This window comes from Leucopleurus acutus (assembly GCF_964270905.1).
Source record: "Leucopleurus acutus genome assembly, chromosome: 1".
In the NCBI taxonomy this organism is placed as follows: Eukaryota; Metazoa; Chordata; class Mammalia; order Artiodactyla; family Delphinidae; genus Leucopleurus; species Leucopleurus acutus.
In genome coordinates this window covers 173,416,751-173,438,481 of record NC_139142.1, presented here as the reverse complement: position 1 = coordinate 173,438,481, position 21,731 = coordinate 173,416,751, and the positions used below count along the sequence as shown (strand labels likewise).

The window sequence follows — 21,731 nt, the reverse complement described above, 5'->3', positions numbered from 1 at the left end:
GGGGATTTTTATATTGATTAAAGAAAGGCTCATGACACCAATATGAGATGATAACTTTTGTACATCTTATAACTATGAAATGCATACACCAAAATTCGAGAGAAATCGACAAATCCACAATCGATATGGAGACTAACATCCCTTCTCAGAAACAGACCAGGTAGACAAAACACAAGACGTCCAAACACCTGAATGAGCTTCTTGCAGCCACAGGTGACAAATGCGGCCCCTACAGGCACCAGGCAGGCAGGATGAATGGCTGATGTGGACAGGTGAGGGGGACGGTTAAACCATCCTTTGGAAGTGCAGCCACTGTGCAGCACCAGCTAAGTGTCGCCATGAAGGAATGAGGGTCCAGCAGAGCCAGAGCTTCTGATTTTTTTTTAAGAGAAACCCCAAATCCCTATTTTCTACATAAAATCTCTTTATTTGTAAGTGTTTCCTCAAGTTAAAAAAAAAAACAAACAAGGGCTTCCCTGGTGGCGCAGTGGTTGAGAGTCCGCCTGCCGATGCAGGGGACACGGGTTTGTGCCCCGGTCCGGGAAGATCCCACATGCCGCGGAGCGGCTGGGCCCGTGAGCCATGGCCGCTGAGCCTGCGCATACGGAGCCTGTGCTCCGCAACGGGAGAGGCCACAACAGTGAGAGGCCCGCATACCGCAAAAGAAAAACACAACAACAAAAAAACTTATGTGGGTTGTACAAAACATATCTGCAGGCCAAGGCAGCCTGTGGGCTCCTGGTGGCAACCTCTGATCTAATTTATATAGACTTTTGTACTCAATAAGCACAGAATAAAACTACTCCTCAAATACTCATTGGAATGTTGACAAAAACTGAACATGTACTGAACCACATAAAGAATTTTTTAACAAATTCAGAAAGGCAGAAATTATACAGAGCGCAGTCTCTGATCCCAATAAAGTTAAAAATCAGCAACAAAAGGAGCACCAAAAAAGTCTATGCAGTTGGAAAAAAACTTAAATCCCTTATAAATAACTTTTGAGTTATAGAGAAAAAAATCAAAGCCGAAATAAAAAATTATTCAGAAATGAAAACCAATAAGAGCACTGTATAATCAAGCCAGAGATAGGTAATGAGAGGAAAAAAAACGTTTATTACTTATTAAAGCACATCAAAGCCTGAAAATAAAGAACAAAATATTCTATTCAAAGGAGTTAGGGAAAAAATAATAAAAATTTAAAAGCTGGAAGAATTAATAAACAAACAAAAATAGCAATTTATGTGTTAGAAAATAAAAGAACTCAATCAAAAAATAAAAATCAGTCTGAGCTGTGGGAGGGAGATGAGGTGGCTTCCAGGGGTTGAGAGGGTGGAGCTGGGACTCAGGCTGAAGCTGTGTTGACTGGCGACCCCGTAGTTCCCGGGCTGAAATCTGAAACTGGCCCCATTCAGGGAGGGCAAGGAGAGCGCAAAGGAAGAGGCAGATTGCTCTGGACTGCCAGGAGTTGTGACGGCTCCAAAACGGCTGTGCATTCCACTGCCTCTGCCTGCTCTCTAGAGGGACAGGGCAAAAAGCCGAGCTCTTCAGGGAGGAATCAGGGGGACCAATTAAACACCTGGAAGCCAGAGGGGGCGGCAGGGGATGCTCAGTGAGGTATGGAGACTGGCAGAAGGAGAAGGAAGGAGCTGGTTCAAGATGCTGGCATAGGAAGATCCTGAACTCACCTCCTCTCATGGACACACAAAACTCTACAGCAACATATGGAAATATTTCTTCTGAACAGAACCTGAGAAGTAGCTACAGCTACTCCACAACAAAGGATAAAAGGGCCACATCAAGGTGGGTAGGAGAGGCAGGGACATGGTCTCGCCAAACCCACCCCACCCCCCACTGCCAGCACGGAGACCCACAGTCTGGAGGGATCTCACAAATACATAACTTCTCCCTGAGGAGCCAGAGGGTTGTTGTCCCATGTCAGGTACCCCAACCTTGGGGATCTGCCATAGAGAGACAAGCCCCCCATATGTCTAGCTTCGAAAACCAACAGGGCTTTTTTACTTTTTTTACTGTGCCGCAGCATGCAGGATCTTAGTTCCTTGACCAGGGATTGAACCCGTGCCCCCTGCAGTGGAAGTGCAAAGTCCTATTTGCAAAGCAGAAATAGAGACAGAGATATAGAGAACAAACTTATGGATACCAAGGGGGAATGGAGGGATGGGATGAATTGGGAGATTGGGAGTGACATATATACACTGTTATGTATAAGATAGATAACTAATGAGAACCTACTGTATAGCACAGGGAACTCTACTCAATGCTCTGTGGTGACCTGAATGGGAAGGAAATCTAAACAAGAGGGGATATATATATATATATTACTGATTCACTTTGCTGTACAGCAGAAACTAACACAACATTGTAAAGCAACTATACTCCAATAAAAATTTAAAAATAATAATTAAAGAAAAAGAAGGAAATGGGAAGGGGAGCAAGCAGTGTTCCCTACCATAAAGACTCCACTTAAAGGGAATAAAAACCAGTGGGTAATTAACAGTACCTTGAAAATTGATAAACAATTCCCATCCACCCACATACAACTTGTAGTCAATAAAAATGTTTCATTTGGGGGAAAGTGAAAAAAAAATAATTAAGGGGGTTAGTTTTAGCCATTAAGGAGTTTGGGGGTGAGGTGATTCACTTTTGCACCTGAAAATACATTTTCAATAAAACTGAAGACTAAATATCTTTATATGATAAAAAAGAAAGAAAGAAAACCAATGGGGCTTATGTCCAGGAGACCATAGGGCTGTAGGGAATGGAGATTCTGCCCTTAAAGGGCTCCCATGAAGATTCACTCGCCCCAGGACCCAGCACAAAAGCAGAAGCTTGAAAAGAGCCTTGACCTTATGTGAAAAAGATTCATTGGAAAATCCTAAAACATCTGCCAAAGGAGCAAAAGCCTGTTGGGAGGCTCTTCAGGGAATGAGGCTGGCAGGTGCCATTTCTGCCCTCTGCCCTCTGACTCTAACCTGTTAGCACCTGTCCTCCCTGGCCCCCCTGCACTGCTGCTGTAGCCCCATCAGAGGCAGCAGGCAAGTGCCGCAGCCCCCCACAGTCCCCCAAAGCCAGTGGGTGCATGCAGCCCACACATGGGATGCCCTTGTGCGCCAGGCTCTGGTGGCCAGAGAGGATTGTGTTTCTGGGGCTAACAGGTCTGAAACAATCAAAGAGGTAGTTCAAGAGACAACCAAGAATGAGGGCAAGTTTAAACAACAAAGTTCATCACCTACAAGGGCCACCCTATCAAGACTGGGAGAGAGAGCTGTTTCTCCTAAACAGAGACACACACAGAGAGTCAGGCAAAATGAGGAAACAGAGGAATTAGCTCCAAACGAAAGAACAAGATAAAAATCCCAGAAAATAACCTTAATGAAACAGAGATAATTTACCCAACTACAAGTTCAAAATAATGGTCATAAAAATGCTCAACAAACTTGGGAGAAGAATAGATGAACACAGTGAGAATTTTGACAGACAGAAAATATAAGAAGGTACCAGGCAGAAGTCACAAAGCTGAAGAACACAATAACTTAACTGAAAAATACACTGGAGGAGTTCAACAGCAGACCAGATGAGGCAAAGAAAGGATCCGTGAGCAGAAGACAGGGCAGTGGAACTCACCCAAACAGAGAAGCAAAAAGAAAAAAGAATTTTTTTAAAAAAGCAAAGATAGCTTAAGGGACCTATGGGACAACATCAAACACAATAACATTCAAATTATAGGGAATGCAGAAAGAGAAAAGAGAGAGAAAGGGGAAGAATATTTTTTTGAAGAAATAATGTCTGAAAACTCCCTTACCCTGGGCAGGAAGCAGACATCCAGATCCAGGAATCTCAGAGAGTTCCAAACAAGATGAACCCAAAGACACCCACACCAAGACACACTATAATTAAAATGTCAAAAGCTAAAGACAGAATCTTAAAACCAGCAAGAGAAAACCAAGTTGTTATATACAAGGGAAACCCCATGAGACTATCAGCAGATTTCTCAGAAGAACCTTTACAGGCCAGAAGGGAGTGACATGATATATTCAAAGTGCTAGGAAAAAAAACCTTCCAACCAAGAATACTCTACTGGGCAAGGTTATCATTCAGAATTGAAGGAGAGATAAAGAGTTCTCCAGACAAGCAAAAGCTAAAGGAGTTAATCACCACTAAACTGGTCCTACAAGAAATGCTAAAGAGACTTCTTTAAGCTGAAAAGAAATGGAACTAATTGGTAATAAGAAAATAACTGAAAGCGAAAGTATCACTGGTAAGGTAAATAAGGTAAATATACACGAAAGGAAGTGGGTTAATCGCTTATAAAGCTAGTATAAAGATGACACGACAAAAGTAGTAAAAATAACTGTAATAATTAGTTAAGGGATAGATAAAATAACAAGATGTAAAAAGTGACATCAAAAACAGAGAGTGTGGGGCTTCCCTGGTGGTGCAGTGGTTGACAGTCCGCCTGCCGATGCAGGGGACACGGGTTCGTGCCCCAGTCCGGGAAGATCCCACATGCCACAGAGCAGCTGCGCCCGTGAGCCACGGCCGCTGAGCCTGCGTGTCCGGAGCCTGGGCTCCGCAACGGGAGAGGCCACAGCAGTGAGAGGCCCGCGTACCGCAAAAAAAAACAAAAAAAAACCATAGAGTGTGGTGGGGGGTAGTGAAAATGTGGTTTTACAATGCACCCAAATTTAACTTACTATCAACATAAAATAGATTGTTGTATATATAGGCTGTTGTATGTGAGTCCCATGGTACCTACAAAGCAAAAACCTACAGTAGATACACAAAAGATAATAAGAAAGGAATCTAAGTGTAACAATACAGAAACTCATCAAAACACAGGGAAGAAAGTAAGATAACAAGAAAGAAACAGAAAAACTACAAAACAGAAAACAATTAACAAAATGGCAGTAAGTATTGATACATTCCTATCAATATTACTTTAAATGTAAATGGACTAAATTCTCCAATGTTTATCCATAGTTGAATGGATAAACAACAACAACAACAAGACTCAACTATATGCTGCCCTCAAGAGACTCACTTCAGATGTAAGGACAAATACAGACTGAAAGTGAAGGGGTGGAAAAAGGTGTTTCCTACAAAGGGAAACCAAAAGAAAGCTGGGGTAACTATACTGGTATCAGACAAAACAGACTTTAAAACAAAGTCTGTAATAAAAGACAAAGATGGGCATTAAATAATGATAAAGGAGTCAACCCAATAATAAGATACAACATTTATAAATATTTATGTATCCAACATAGGAACACCTAAATATATAAAGCAAATATTAACAGACCTAAAGGGAGAAATTGGACAGCAATACAGTAACAGTAGGGTGCTTTAATACCCCGCTTACATCAATGGATAGATCATCCAGACAGAAAATTAATAAGGAAACATCAGACTTAAATGATGTTTAAAAGCTGGACCTAATAAATACAGAACTTTCCATCCCAAAACAGTAGAATATATAATCTTCTCAAGTGCACATGGAGCATTCCCCAGGATAGATCATGCGTTAGGCCACAAAACAAATCTAAATAAATTTAAGAAGACTGAAATCATATCAAGTAATGGTATGAAACCAGAACTCAATTACAAGAAGAAAACTGGAAAAATCACAAGTATGTAGAAATTAAACAACATGCTACTGAACCACCAATGGATCAATGAAGAAATAAAAGGAGAAATTAAAAAAAACACCTTGAAACAAATGAAAATGAAAATACAACATAACAAAATCTATGGGATGCAGCATAGACAGTTCTAAGAAAGAAGTTTATAGCAATTCAGGCCTACCTCAAGAAACAAGAAAAATTTCTAATAAGCAATCTAACTTTACAACTAAAGAAACTAAAAAAATAAGAAACGAAGCCCAAAGTTAGTAGAAGTGGAGAAATAATAAGGACCAGAGTGGAAATAAATAGAGCCTAAAAAGACAATAGAAAAGGTCAATAAAACTGGTTCCTTGAAAACATAAACAAAATTGACAGACCTTTAGCTAGACTCACTAAGAAAAAAGAGAGGGCTTAAATAAACTCATAAATGAAAGAGGAGGCATTACAACTGATATCAAAGAAATACAAAAGATCATGAGACTACTATGAACAATTATACATGAACAAATTGGCCAACTGAGAAGAAATGGATAAATTCCTAGAAACATACACTCTTCTAAGACAGAATCATGAAGCAATAGAAAACTCGAATAGACCAATTACTAGTAGGGAGATTGAATCAGTAATCAAAAAACTCCCAACAAACGAAAGCCCAGAACCAGATGGCTTCACTGGTTAATTCTACCAAACATCTGAAGAAGATTTAATACCTACTCTTCTCAAACTCTTCCAAAAAAATTAAAAAGGAGGGAATGCTTCCAAACTCATGTTATGAGGCCAGCACTACCCTAATACCAAAACCAGACAAGGACATCAAAAAAAAAAGAAAATTACACAGGCCAACATCCCTGATAAACATAGATGTAAAACTCCTCAACAAAGTATTAGCAAATCAAATTCAGTAATACATTAAAAGGATCATACATCATGATCAAGTGGGATTTATTCCAGGGATACAAGGATGGCTCAACATCTGCAACTCAATCAGCATGATACACAACATGAAGATAGAAATCATGACCATCTCAATGGATGCAGAAAAAACATTTGACAAAATTCAACATCCATTTATGATAAAAACTCTCAACCAAGTGGATACAGAGGGAACATGCCTCAACATAATAAAGGCCATATATGACAGGCCCAACAGCTAACCACACTCAACAGTGAAAAGCTGAAAGCTTTTCCCTTAAGATCAGGAATAAGACAAGGATGCCCACTCTGGCCACTTTTGTTCAACATAGTATTGGAAGTCCTAGCCAGAGTGATTGGCAGGAAATAGAAATAAAAGGCATATAAATTTGAAAGGAAGAAGTAAAACTATCATTATTGCTGGATGATATGATTTTATATATAGAAAACCCTAAACACTCCACAAAAAAATAATTGTTAGAACCAATAAATTAAGTAAAGTTTCAGGATACAAAATTAATATACAAAAATCTGTTGCATTTTATACACTACCAACAAACTATCAGAAGAGAAATTAAGACTTAATACCATTTACAATTGCATCAAAAAGAATAACACATCTAGGAATAAATTTAACCAAGGAGGTGAAAGACCTGTACATTGAAAACTATAAGACACTGAAGAAAGAAACTGAAGATGACACAAATGAACAGAAAGATATTTCATGTTCATGGATTGAAATAATTAATATTGTAAAAAATGTCCATATTACTCAAAGCAATCTACAGCAATCTACAGTTCCAATGCAATCCCTATCAAAATTCCAATGACATTTTTCACAGAACTAGAATAAACAATCCTAAAATCTGTATGAAACCATAAAAGTCAAAGCAATCGTAACAAAGAAGAATAAAGCTGGAGGCATCATGCTCCCTGATTTGAAACTATATTACAAAGCTATAGCAATCAATATAGTATGGTATTGCCATAAAAACAGAAACATGCATCAGTGGAACAGAATAGAGAGCCCAGAAATACATCCAATCATATATGGTCAATTTACAACAAAGGAGGCAAGAATATACAATGGGGAAAGGACAATCTCTTCAATAAATGGTATTGGGAAAACAGGACAGCCATATGCAGAAGAACAAAACTGGACAAATATCTTACACCATACACAAAATTAACTCAAAATGGATTAAAAACATGAATGTAAAGACCTGAAATCATAAAACTCCAAGAAGAAAACATAGGTGGTAAGCTCCTTACCATCACTCTGGCAATATTTTTTTGGATGTGACTCCAAAGGCAATGGCTACAAAAGTAAAAATAAACAAATGGGACCACATCAAACTAAAAAGCTTCTGCTCAGTGAAGGAAACCATCAACAAAATAAAAAGGCAACCTCCTGAATTGGAGAAGATATTTGCAAACCATCTGTCTGATAAGGTGTTAATATCCTAAAGAACTCATTCAGCTCAATAACAAAAAACCACAATCTGATTAAAAAATGGGAAAAGGATCTGAATAGACGTTTTTCCAAAAAAGACATACAGATGGGCAACAGGCACATGAAAAGATGCTCTACATCACTAATCATCAGGGAAATGCAAATCAAAACCACAGTGCGCTACTATCACCTCACACCTGTCAGAATGGCTATTATGCAAAGGACAAGAAATAACAAATGTTAGTGAGGATGTGGAGAAAAAGGATCCCTTGTGTACTGTCGGTGGGAATGTAAATTGGTGCAGCCACTATGGGAAAGAGTACAGAGACTCCTCAAAAAATTAAGAATAGAACTACCATATGATCCAGCAATCCCACTTCTGGATATTTATCCGAAGAAAATAAAAACCCTAATTCAAAAAGATACATGCACCCCATGTTCATTGCAGCATTATCTACAGTAGCCAAGATATGGAAACAACTTAAGAGTCCACTGATGGATGAATGGATAAAGAAGATCTGAGACACATATACAACGGCATATAATCAGCCATTAAAAAGAATGAAATCTGGGCTTCCCTTGTGGCGCAGTGGTTGAGAGTCTGCCTGCCGATGCAGGCGACACGGGTTCGTGCCCCGGTCCGGGAAGATCCCACATGCCGTGGAGCGGCTGGGCCCGTGAACCATGGCCGCTGAGCCTGCGCGTCCAGAGCCTGTGCTCCGCAACGGGAGAGGCCACAACAGTGAGAGCCCCGCGTACCGCAAAAAAAAAAAAAAAAAAAAAAAAAGAATGAAATCTTGCCATTTGCAACAACAGGGATGGACCTTGAATGTAAGTGAAATAAGCCAGACAGAGAAAGAAAAATACTGTATGATTTCACTTATATGCTGAATCTAAAAACCAAAACAAAACTCTCAGACACTACAGTCCCCCCTTACCCATGCGGAATACATTCCAAGACTTGAAGTGAATGTCTGATACCATGGATAGTACTGAACCCTATATATACTACGTATTTTCCTGTACATGCATACCTACATCTACGACAAAATTTAACTTATAAATTAGGCACAGGAAGAGATTAACAACATTAAGAATAAAACAGAACAATTACAACAATATACTGTAATAGAAGTTATGTGAAGGGCTTCCCTGGTGGCGCAGTGGTTGAGAGTCCACCTGCCGATGCAGGGTACACGGGTTCATGCCCCAGTCTGGGAAGATCCCACATGCTGCAGAGCGGCTGGGCCCGTGAGCCATGGCCGCTGAGCCTGCGCATCCGGAGCCTGTGCTCCGCAACGGGAGAGGCCACAGCAGTAAGAGGCCCGCGTACCGCAAAAAAAAAAAAAAAAGTTATGTGAATGCAGTCTGTCTCTTTCTTGCTCTCTCTCAAAATATCTTGTTGTACAAATTTAATGCCTTTTCCATCTTAACTAAGCACTCATCATGCACTGTGGCCATAACTTTTGCAGTTTGAGGTTCAACAGCAAAACTAGCACAAATTTCTTTTCCTTCTTCACAATTACATGGACAGAAGATTTGTTCTTACCGTAGATCTTAGTAACCTCAGCATATGATTTTTTTGTTTCCTTATTAAATCGAGAACTTTCACCTTTTCACTTAAAGGAAGCACTTTACAGCTTCTCTTTGGCATATCCGAATTGCCAGCATCACTATTCCTTGGGCTTTGGGGCCATTATTAAGTAAAATAAGGGTTACTTGAACACAAGCACTGTGTTACTGCGACATCCATCTGATAACTGAGATGACTACTAAGTGCCTAATGGAGGGATATACTAGACAAAGAAATGATTCATGTCCCAGGCAGGGCTGAGCGGGTTGGCGCGAGATTTCATCATGCTACTCTGATGGGCGTGCAATTTAAAACTTATGAATTGTTTATTTCTGTAATTTTCCACTTTGTATTTCAGGCCACAGTTGACTGCGTGTAATTGAAACCACAGAAAGCGAAACCATGGTTAGGGGGCACTACTGTACAGAGAACAGACTAGTTGTTGCCAGAGGGAAAGGGGTTTGGGGTGTGGGGGAAATGGGTGAAGGGGATCAAGAGGTACAAACTTCCGGTTATAAAGTAAATAAGTCACGGGGATATAACGTACTGCATGGTGAATATAGTCAATAATGCTGTACTGCAAATTTGAAACTGCTAAGAAAATGAATCTTAAAATGACAAGAAAAAATAGTTCATAACACTGTGGGGTGACAGATGGTAACTAGACTTATTGAGATCATTTTACAATGTATACAAATATCAAATCATTATGTTGTACACCTGAAACAGTATAATGTTGTATGTCAATTGTATTTAAATTTAAGAAATCTAGTTCTCTGAAAAACCTGTTTTATAGGAAATAGCAAATTTTTCACTAGTCTGATCAAGGGAAAAAGGAGAGATGCCACGAATAAGATTAGGAACAACTATAGCTATAAACATGGAGAATGTATTTTTTAATTATGAAAATATGATATAAAATGCGTATGTCATATATTTGAAATTCTGAAGAAATGGATGATTTTCTAGGAAAATTTAACTACTAAAATTCCCTCAAGGAGAAATGTAAAGCCTGAACAGACCTAGCTCTTTAAAGAGTCACCATGTCTGGTCAGACTGATTAATAAGTTCTACCAACATTTCAAAAACCAGGCAATGTCCACAGTATATAAACTGTTTCAGAACACAATAAATGCTAGAAAGCTTCCTAACTCATTCTACAAAACCAGCTTGATTCTGATACCTAGACTCGTGAGGGACATCACAAAAAAAAGAGCAACTGTAGCTCAATCTATCTTATAAATAAAGATGGAAAATCCATGCATAAAATATTAACAACTGAATGCAGCACTGTATTAAAAGAACAATACTCATAATCAAATACAACTCATTCCAAGAATGGAAGGGTGAAATTTCCAGTGTTAGGAAATCTATTACTGAAATTTACTACATTTATACAGATTAAATAGTAAAGTTGAAAAACAATAAAATCCCCTCAATAAATGCTTTTTTTAAAAGCATGTAATAAAATTCAACATTCATTCCTGATCAAAACTCTTAGAAATCTAGGAATATAAAAATTTCCTTAATTTAATAAAGAGTAACTGCAGGAAACCTACAGAAGACACCTACAAATATATAACACAGGATCATTCCTGTATACATCAGAAACAAAACAACAACACCTACAGACAACCACTATTAATTATTCATCAGGAGTTCCTATACATTGAAGTAAGACATGAAAAAGAAATGACAGTAATTAATATTAAAGGGATAAAAGCCACCATCTACAGACAGCTTTTATTTACACCTGTCTAGAAAAGCCAAGAAAATAAAAAATAATAGCACCAATAGAGTTCATTAAGGTGGCTAGGTACAAAAAAACGACACACAAAAATCAAGTTTTTCTATATCCATTTCAATAATAATTAGCAATATAATTTAAAAAAAATCAACCTAGATATAAACCTAACAAGAAATGCATAAGATCAATATGAAGACAGTGATAAAACTATTTTAAATGATGTCAAAGAAGACCTGAATAAATAAAAACATACCATGTTCCTGGGTGGGAAGACTCAATACTGTAAAGATGTCAATTCTCCCCCAATTAATCTATAATTTCCATGTAATCCCAATCAAAATCCCAACAGGATTTTTTATGGAACTTGATAAGTAGATTCTCAAGTTCACCTGAAAGAGAAAATGTGCAAGAATAGCCAAGAAATTTTTGAAAAAGAACCTTAAGAGAAAATTTATCCTATCAGTTATCAAAAAAATCTTCTTAAACCATGATAATTTAAAATGAAGTATTATTTAGGGATTAAAAGACTAATGAAACATAATGGAGGAGCCGGTACACATAGGGGAATTTAGTATATAATAAAGGTGGCATGCAGAGATCACTAAATATTAATTCTGGAGAAAAATAAAGTTAGATTTCCCCTTCACAACATTCACAGAAATAAATTCTACACGGATTAAAAAGCTTAACAGAAAAGGCAAAACCATGAAGATTTCAAGATGAACTATTCTTCTAAAGCTAAGTTTTTAGATGAAATATAAAACAGATTTATTATCTTGGGTTTTTCTAAGCAAGATCCAAAACCCAAGAGTCATAAAGGAAGACTAACAAATGTGACATCATAAAAATTTTAAACAGATTTTTATTGAAATATTACGTATAGAAAAAAGGGCAAAAATCATCAACGTACAGCTCTACAACTTTTTAAAAATTGAAATTTCTCTGAAATGAAACTTCGGGACTTCCAGTTAAACATGTAGGAGTGATCCACTCTCCTCTCTGAAAACAATAAAGATGACGCATGCCTCTGTGATTCCCAAGGGCATATAATTTCTCCACAAAGTAGTGATGCACCTCAGGTCCATATGACTGGGGCATGGGTGGCTAGGGGAGTTTGTTTCTTTGCCACACTGTATTGCTTTTATAGCAAAAATGAAAAGCCACCTAAATGCCCATTATTTTAGAAACAGTGATATCTGACCAGGAATCACACAAACACATCATCTTTCCAAGAACAGGCAGTTTCTGTGGCATGATTTGTTGGAGGAGAAAAAGTGGCAGTCAGATATGCCCCTGTCCCTGCTGTGTCCGCATATAATGAATTAATGCTAATTCACTGGTGAGGGGAGGGGATCTCTCAGAGATACTGGACTGGCAGACGAGAAGGATCTGGGTTAACAGTGCCTACAGCCTAGCTCACTCCCCCTTCTCTTCCTTCCCACATTTTAGCATCTTACTGGCCTAGAAAGAAAGACCTCAATCCTCTCCAGCCAGTCACTAATCATAACCAGAAAGTGACTAGCATGACACTTCTGCAACAATGCTGCAAAAAATAAGGAAAAAGGGGGCATAACAAGTGCAAGAAAATGATGAAAACTATAAACAAACATTTCTCCATAATATCCAAAATTTAAAGAAAAAATTATTTCTCTATGAAGCAAGAGCTCAAAGAGATACAAGGATTCCATGAAGAAATAACAAGACAAAAGCAAGAGGCCCAAAGTGTGTTCATCCTCAGGAAAGAAACAGATGGAAAAAATTAAAGACTTTTAGAAATGAAAGCCATATTAGGGTTTTCTCTAGGGAGAAAAAGGCACTGGGGAAACTGTCAGAGACACAGAGGACAAGCCTGAGGAAAAATAAAATAGAAAAGAAATAAGTTAAATATGTTTAGAAAGAGATATAGAATTCAGGAAATAGAGATCCAATATATGTATAAGTGGTACACAGGGAGCATAGAACTGAACATATATAGCTAAAAATATTCAAAAATCATGACAAGAAAATTTGCCTAAAATTTTAAAATACCCAGATCTTTTTAAGGATACTGAATCCCAAGAACAGCTGCTATAGAATAATCCTCAGCCAGAGGTGGCCCAGCAAAGCTACCGGACTTCAAGGGTAAAGGAAGAATCCTATCCAAGCCAAAAAAGTCATCACCTACAGGGGGAAGAAGCTGGGCTGGCTTCAAACTCTTCCAAGCAACAATGAATCCAGAAGACAAACAGGTGATGTTTACCAAGGTCTGTAAGGCTGTAATATATAAAAGATATAATTCAGGTATAAAGGCAACCTTGAGAACTTCTCAAAGATGAAAGAAAACAACACCTGTTGGCCCTTCTTGTAAACGTTACTGGGTGGCAAAGTCCAGGGAATTAAGAAATGAATCAAAATAAATTACTCAGGAATGGAAAAACTGTGCTGAAAATGATGGTGGTGACCAAGACTAAAAAACTGTGAGAATCATAGTGACAGACGGTTAATACTGAACCCCGACAATGCAAAAACAACATCAAAGAAAATAAACAAAAACCCTAGGGACTTCCCTGGTGGTCCAGTGGTAAAGAATCCACCTTCCAATGCAGGGGATTGGGATTGACATATATAAACTAATATGTATAAAGTAGGTAACTAATGAGAACCTGCTGTATAGCACAGGGAACTCCACTTCACTGTACAGTAGTAACTAACACAACATTGTAAAACAACTATACCCCAATTAAAAAAAAAAAGAAGCAAGAAAAAAAATGCAGGGGATGCGGGTTTGATCCCTGGTCAGGGAACTAAGATCCCATACGCCGTGGGGCAACTAAGCCCGCGAACCGCAACTACTGAGCTCCCACGCCTCAACATGAGAGCCCACGTGCCACAAACTACAGAGCCCACGCACTCTGGAGCCTGCACACTACAACTAGAGAGGAGAAAATTTACACAACTAGAGAGAAGCCCGAGTGCTGTAACCAGAGAGAAGGCTGATCACCACAATGAAGAGACCGCATGCCGCAACTAAGATCCGACACAGCCAAAAATAATAAAAGAAAATTAAAAAAAATAATAATATTGAGGTGTGGGGTGAAGAAGTGAGAACAAACTGAAGTAAATGCTAATTACTCAATATGGGAAATATGTAACAACAACAAAAAAATGTAACCCTGGCCTCTTAAAGACTGTCACAATCTTGGGGCTTTGTTTTTTTCAATAAAAGAGGGATACTTGAGAAAATATCTCATTATAAGGAAGTATTTATGTGAAGTTCAGCAATTCCTTCCCTTTAAACTTGTTTCTTTTTCTTCTGTTAAATTCACATAAACCAAATAAATTAAGCATAAAGTTAAACAGTAAACAAATAAAATTAAACATAGAATTAAATCTGAAGTTTGGCAATATTCAGTTTGACTTACTTTCTCTTGTGTTAAGTTTGCATAAAATTAAACTTAGTATATTTTACTGAAAACAAGTACAGATCTTCCTCGACTTATGATAGGGTTACATCCTGGTAAATGAATCATAAGTTGAAAATATTAGCCCAGCCTACCTTAAACATGCTCAGAACACTTACATTAGCCTACAGCTGGGCAAAATCATCTAAAACAAAGCCTATTTTATAATAAAATGTTGAATATCTCATGTAATTGATTGAATACTACACTGAAAGTGAAAACAGAATGGTTTATCAGTTGTTTGCCCTTGTGACTGTGTGGCTGACCAGGAGCTGTGGCTGCCACTGCCGGGCATCATGAGAGAGTATTGTACTGCATATCCCTAACTCAAGAAAGCAGCAAAATTCAAAATGCAAAGTAGGGGTTCTACTGAATGTGTATCACTTTCACACCATAGTAAAGTTGAAAAATCATAAGTCAAACCATCATATATCAGGAACCATCTGTATAGTATGATCAAATGTTAAAGAAATAATATTGTCCATCCATCTATCCATCCACCCATCCATCCACACTGCGTATATACGGTTTAAAGATTTTTGTTGAAGAGCAGAAACTAAGAGCTGGGGACTGAAGTCAGCTTGGTTTGATCTTTGGCAAAAGTTACATAACCTTTCTGGCCCTTACCTGTGAAATGGGGATAAAAGTAGCATCAATGACATAGTGTTTTGTAAAGATTACATAAGACAATACATGCAGAGACCTTAGATCAGTGCTTGTGATCTAGCAAGAGCTCAGTAAGTACTGGTTATTCCTGCTTTCACCAGGATCCAGATGATATTTTACATTCCTTGTGCTCTTCTGCACTTTGATACAGCATTATATATATTTTGGAGTTATCTGGACTTATTAGTAATGTTCTAGCAAGCATATTATTTTAAATACATAATTTGGACAGTTCTACTTTCATTCAATTTATTTTTATGTGATAAAACATGTAAGAAACATGCAATTCTACAAAGAAATCTGGTAGAAAAAATTACTCCATTTGTATAAATATATAGTCAAACTTTTAGGAGCCCATCTGTGGTGATTTTAAACCATAACCACAAGTCTTTGACACTTTTCCGTTCAAAAGGTGCAGCCTAATTTCTCTCCCCTTGAGTGTATGTAGAATTCATTTCTAAAGAATAGAGTATGACCTAAGTGACAGTATGTTACTTCTAAGACTAAGTCATAAGAAAAACATTGCTGCTTCCTCCTGGTTCTCTCTTTGAATCACCTGCAATAAGGGAAGCTGGCTACATGCCATGGGGACACTCTAAGAACTCCATGAAGAGATACACATGTTGAGGAAACAAGGCCTCCTGCCAACAGCCAACAAGGAACTGAGGACTTTAGCCAACAACAAAGAAGTGACCCATCTTGGAAGTGGATACTCCAGTCCCAGCCAAGCCTTCAGACTACAGTCACAGCCAAACTCATGAGTGACCCTCAGCCAGAATCACTCATTTAAGCCACCATCTGTGCTAGATAACAAATGTTTGTTTGAGTAACTGTCATGCAGCAATAGATAACTAATACACCATCTAACTGGTACAGAAATAGAAACCATGTTTTAGTGTCAATAATGGCAGAGTAGCTTCTATCACACTAACTCTTCTAAAAGTAATAACTATAAACCCTGGACTAAATACTTATTTAAGAAAACACCACCTTTTTAAGGGCATTGGAAAGCTACCATAAGAAGGCAGGGGCAGGCAATTCAGTTCTTAAAAGAGCAACAATACTGGGTATGATGTGAGTTTATACTTTTCCTCTGAGGGAACTCCCCATTTCTCTTGATGCAGAGAAGCTAGAACTCCATCAGAAAAATGCAATCTTATTCTCCTGGGGAGTCGTGGGATGGAGTCTGGGATTGTTAGAGCAGGTGGAAATCGAGAGAAATCCTAGAAAGGAGAGAGCTACGGAAGAGGACATACTGACACTTCCCTCAAACACTCAGCTAACCGCTGGACTAAACACGTTTGGGCAACTCTCTAAGAAGTCCAGGAGGAAAGGAAGAGCTGGAGGCTGAATGAGTGAGTGAGCAGATGTTCCAGCTGCTGCCCATTGCAGGGCAGTCAATTTGGAGTTTGAGTCTTGCCAAGTTAGAGGTGTTGGCTAAACACTTCAGTCTTTCCGCTGAAATACCAAAAGGGTCACACTACCTAAGAGTAAAGATTATGTGCTTGGGCTAAAGGATTTTCTCTAAGGCTAAGGACAAATCAGAAAGCGATCAATCCTAAAAAAAAGGAAAAATCGGAGAAGGCGGAAGATGGCGGAGGAGAAGGCGGAAGATGGCGGAAGAGTAAGACGCGGAGATCACCTTCCTCCCCACAGATACACCAGAAATACATCTACACGTGGAACAACTCCTACAGAACACCTACTGAAGGCTGGCAGAAGACCTCAGACCTCCCAAAAGGCAAGAAACTCCCCACGTACATGGGTAGGGCAAAAGAAAAAACAGAGACAAAAGGATAGGGACGGCACCTGCACCAGTGGGAGGGAGCTGTGAAGGAGGAAAAGTTTCCACACACTAGGAAGCCCCTTCGCGGGCGGAGACTGCGGGAGGCGGAGGGGGGAGCTTCGAAGCCGCGGAGGAGAGCACAGCAACGGGTGCGGAGGGCAAAGCGGGGAGATTCCTGCACAGAGGATCGGTGCCGACCGGCACTCACCAGCCCGAGAGGCTTGTCTGCTCACCCGCCGGGGCGGGCGAGGCTGCGAGCTGAGGCCGGAGCGCAGGGAGAGGACTGGGGTTGGCGGCTTGAACATAGCCTGAAGGGGTTAGTGCACCACAGCTAGCCGGGAGGGAGTCCGGGGGAAAAGCCTGCACCTGCCAAAGAGGCAGGAGACTTTTCCTTCCCTCTTTGTTTCCTGGGGCGTGAGGAGAGGGGTTTAAGAACGCTGCTTAAAGGAACTCCAGAGACGGGCGCGAGCCGCGGCTAAAAGCGCGAACCCCAGAGACGGGCGCGAGCCGCGGCTGAAAGCGCGGACCCCAGAGACGGGCGCGAGCCGCGGCTGAAAGCGCGGAATCCAGAGACGGGCGCGAGCCGCGGCTGAAAGCGCGGAATCCAGAGACGGGCGCGAGCCGCGGCTGAAAGCGCTGAATCCAGAGATGGGCGCGAGCCGCGGCTGAAAGCGCGGAATCCAGAGACCGGCGCGAGCCGCGGCTGAAAGCGCTGAATCCAGAGATGGGCGCGAGCCGCGGCTGAAAGCGCGGAATCCAGAGACGGGCGCAAGCCGCGGCTAAAAGCGCGGACCCCAGAGGCGGGCGGGAGACGTTAAGGCTGCTGCTGCCGCCACCGAGGGGCCTGTGTGCGAGCACAGGTCACTCTCCACACCCCTCTTCCGCGGAGCCTGTGCAGCCCGCCACTGCCAGGTTCCCGGGATCCAGGGACAACTTCCCCGGGACAGCGCACAGCGCGCCTCAGGCTGGTGCAAAGTCACGCCGGCCTTTGCCACCGCAGGCCCGCCCCGCACTCTGTGCCCCTCCGTCCCCGCCGGCCTGAGTGCGCCAGAGCCCCCAATCAGCGGCTCTTTTAACCCCATCCTGTCTGAGCAAAAAACAGACGCCCTCCAGCGATCTACACGCAGTGGCAGGGCCAAATCCAAAGCTGAGCCCTGAGAGCTGTGAGAACAAAGAAGAGAAAGGGAAATCTCTCCCAGCAGCCTCAGAAGCAACGGATTAAAGCTCCACAATCAACTTGATATACCCTGCATCTATGGAATACCTGAATAGACAACCAATCATCCCAAATTAAGGAAGTGGACTTTGGGAGCAAGATCTATGATTTTTTTCCCTTTTCCTCTTTTTGTGAATGTGTATGTGTGTGCTTCTGTGTGAGATCTTGTCTGTATAGTCTTGCTTCCACCATTTGTCCTAGGGTTCTATCCGTCCATGTGTTTTAAAAATTTTTTTTTCTTAATAATTAATTTTAATAACAATATTATACTTTACCTTCGTTCTTTCTTTCTTTCTTTCCGTCCTTCCTTCCCTCCTTTAGACAACGAATCATCCCAAATTGAGGAGGTGGTCTCTGACAGCAAGATTTAGGATTTTTCCCCATTTACCTCTTTTAGTGAGGGTGTATGTGTATGCTTCTGTGTAAGATTTTGTCTGTACAGCTTTGCTTCCAACATTTGTCCTAAGGTTCTTTCCGTCCCTTTTTTTTTTTCTAAATAAGAATTTTTTAATTCAATAACTTTATTATACTTTATTTTATTTTTACTGTATCTTCTTTCTTTCTGTCTTTTTTCCTTCTTTCCCTCCCTCCTTCCTTCCTCTCTCCCTCCCTCCCTCCTTTCTTTCCTTCTTGCCTTCTTTCCTTCTTTGCTTCTTTCTTTCTTTCTTCCTTCCTTCCTACCCTCCTTTCCTTCTTTCTTTCCTCATACTTCTACTAATTCCCTCTACTTTTTCTCCCTTTTATCCTGAGCCGTGTGGATGAAAAGCTTTTGGTGCTCCAGCCAGGAGGCAGGGCTCTGCCTCTGAGGTAGGAGAGCCAACTTCAGGACACTGATCAACAAGAGACCTCCCAGCTCCACATAATATCAAACGGCGAAAATCTCCCAGAGACCTCCATCTTAACATCAGCACCCAGCTTCACTCAACGACCAGCAAGCCACAGTGCTGGAAAACCTATGCCAAACAACTAGCAAAACAGGAACACAACCCCACCCATTAGCAGAGAGGCTGCCTAAAATCATAATAAGGCCACAGACACCCCCAAACACACCACCAGACGTGAACCTGCCCACTAGAGAGACAAGATCCAGCCTCATCCACCACAACACAGGCACTAGTCCCCTCCACCAGGAAGCCTACACAACCCACTGAACCAACCTTAGCCACTGGAGACAGACATCAAAAACAGGAGGAACTATGAACCTGCAGCCTGCAAAAAGGAGACCCCAAACACAGTAAGATAAGCAAAATGAGAAGACAGAAAAACACACAGCAGATAAAGGAGCAAGATAAAAATGCACCAGACCTAACAAATGAAGAGGAAATAGGCAGTCTACCTGAAAGAGAATTCAGAATAATGATAGTAAGGTTGATCCGAAATCTTGGAGATAGAATGGACAATAGATTGGACAAAATGCAAGAATCAGTTAACAAGGACCTAGAAGAACTAAAGATGAAACAAGCAACGATGAACAACACAATAAATGAAATTAAAAGTACTCTAGATGGGATCAATAGCAGAATAACTGAGGCAGAAGAACGGATAAGTGACCTGGAAGATAAAATAGTGGAAATAACTACTGCAGAGCAGAATAAAGAAAAAAGAATGAAAAGAACTGAGGACAGTCTCAGAGACCTCTGGGACAACATTAAACGCACCAACATTCGAATTATAGGGGTTCCAGGAGAAGAAGAGAAAAAGAAAGGGACTGAGAAAATATTTGAAGAGATTATAGTTGAAAACTTCCCTAACATGGGAAAGGAAATAGTTAATCAAGTCCAGGAAGCACAGAGAGTCCCATACAAGATAAATACAAGGAGAAATACGCCAAGACACATATTAATCAAACTGTCAAAAATTAAATACAAAGAAAGCATATTAAAAGCAGCAAGGGAAAAACAACAAATAACACATAAGGGAATCCCCATAAGGTTAACAGCTGATCTCTCAGCAGAAACCCTACAAGCCAGAAGGGAGTGGCAGGACATACTGAAAGTGATGAAGGAGAAAAACATGCAGCCAAGACTACTCTACCCAGCAAGGATCTCATTCAGATTTGATGGAGAAATTAAAACCTTTACAGACAAGCAAAAGCTGAGAGAGTTCAGCACCACCAAACCAGCTTTACAACAAATGCTAAAGGATCTTTTCTAGGCAAGAAACACAAGAGAAGGAAAAGACCTATAATAACGAACCCAAAACAATTTAGAAAATGGGAATAGGAACATACATATCGATAATTACCTTAAATGTAAATGGACTAAATGCTCCCACCAAAAGACACAGATTAGCTGAATGGATACAAAAACAAGACCCTTATATATGCTGTCTACAAGAGACCCACTTCAGACCTAGAGACACATACAGACTGAAAGTAAGGGGATGGAAAAAGATATTCCATGCAAATGGAAGCCAAAAGAAAGCTGGAGTAGCAATTCTCATATCAGACAAAATAGACTTTAAAATAAGGACTATTAAAAGAGACAAAGAAGGACACTACATAATGATCAAGGGATCGATCCAAGAAGAAGATATAACAATTGTAAATATTTATGCACCCAACATAGGAGCACCTCAATACATAAGGCAAATACTAACAGCCATAAAAGGGGAAATCGACAGTAACACATTCATAGTAGGGGACTTAAACACCCCACTTTCACCCATGGACAGATCATCCAAAATGAAAATAAATAAGGAAACACAAGCTTTAAATGATACATTAAACAAGATGGACTTAATTGATATTTATAGGACACTCCATCCAAAAACAACAGAATACACATTTTTCTCAAGTGCTCATGGAACATTCTCCAGAATAGATCATATCTTAGGTCACAAATCAAGCCTTGGTAAATTTAAGAAAATTGAAATTGTATCAAGTATCTTTTCTGACCACAACGCCATGAGACTAGATATCAATTACAGGAAAAGATCTGTAAAAAATACAAACACATGGAGGCTAAACAATACACTACTTAATAATGAAGATATCACTGAAGAAATCAAAGAGGAAATCAAAAAATACCTAGAAACAAATGACAATGGAGACACAACGACCCAAAACCTGTGGGATGCAGCAAAAGCAGTTCTAAGGGGGAAGTTTATAGCAATACAAGCCCACCTTAAGAAGCAGGAAACATCTCGAATAAACAACCTAACCTTGCACCTCAAGCAATTAGAGAAAGAAGAACAAAAAAAACCCCAAAGCTAGCAGAAGGAAAGAAATCATAAAGATCAGATCAGAAATAAATGAAAAAGAAATGAAGGAAACAATAGCAAAGATCAATAAAACT

The 21,731-nt window shown here is 40.0% G+C and overlaps 1 protein-coding gene across 3 annotated transcripts in view; it reads right to left on the bottom strand.

Moving 5' to 3' along the window:
- Positions 1-21,731, bottom strand: part of PCSK6 (proprotein convertase subtilisin/kexin type 6) — a 198,256-nt gene that overhangs the window by 96,761 nt on the left and 79,764 nt on the right. The gene's annotated exons all lie outside the window — the stretch shown is intronic.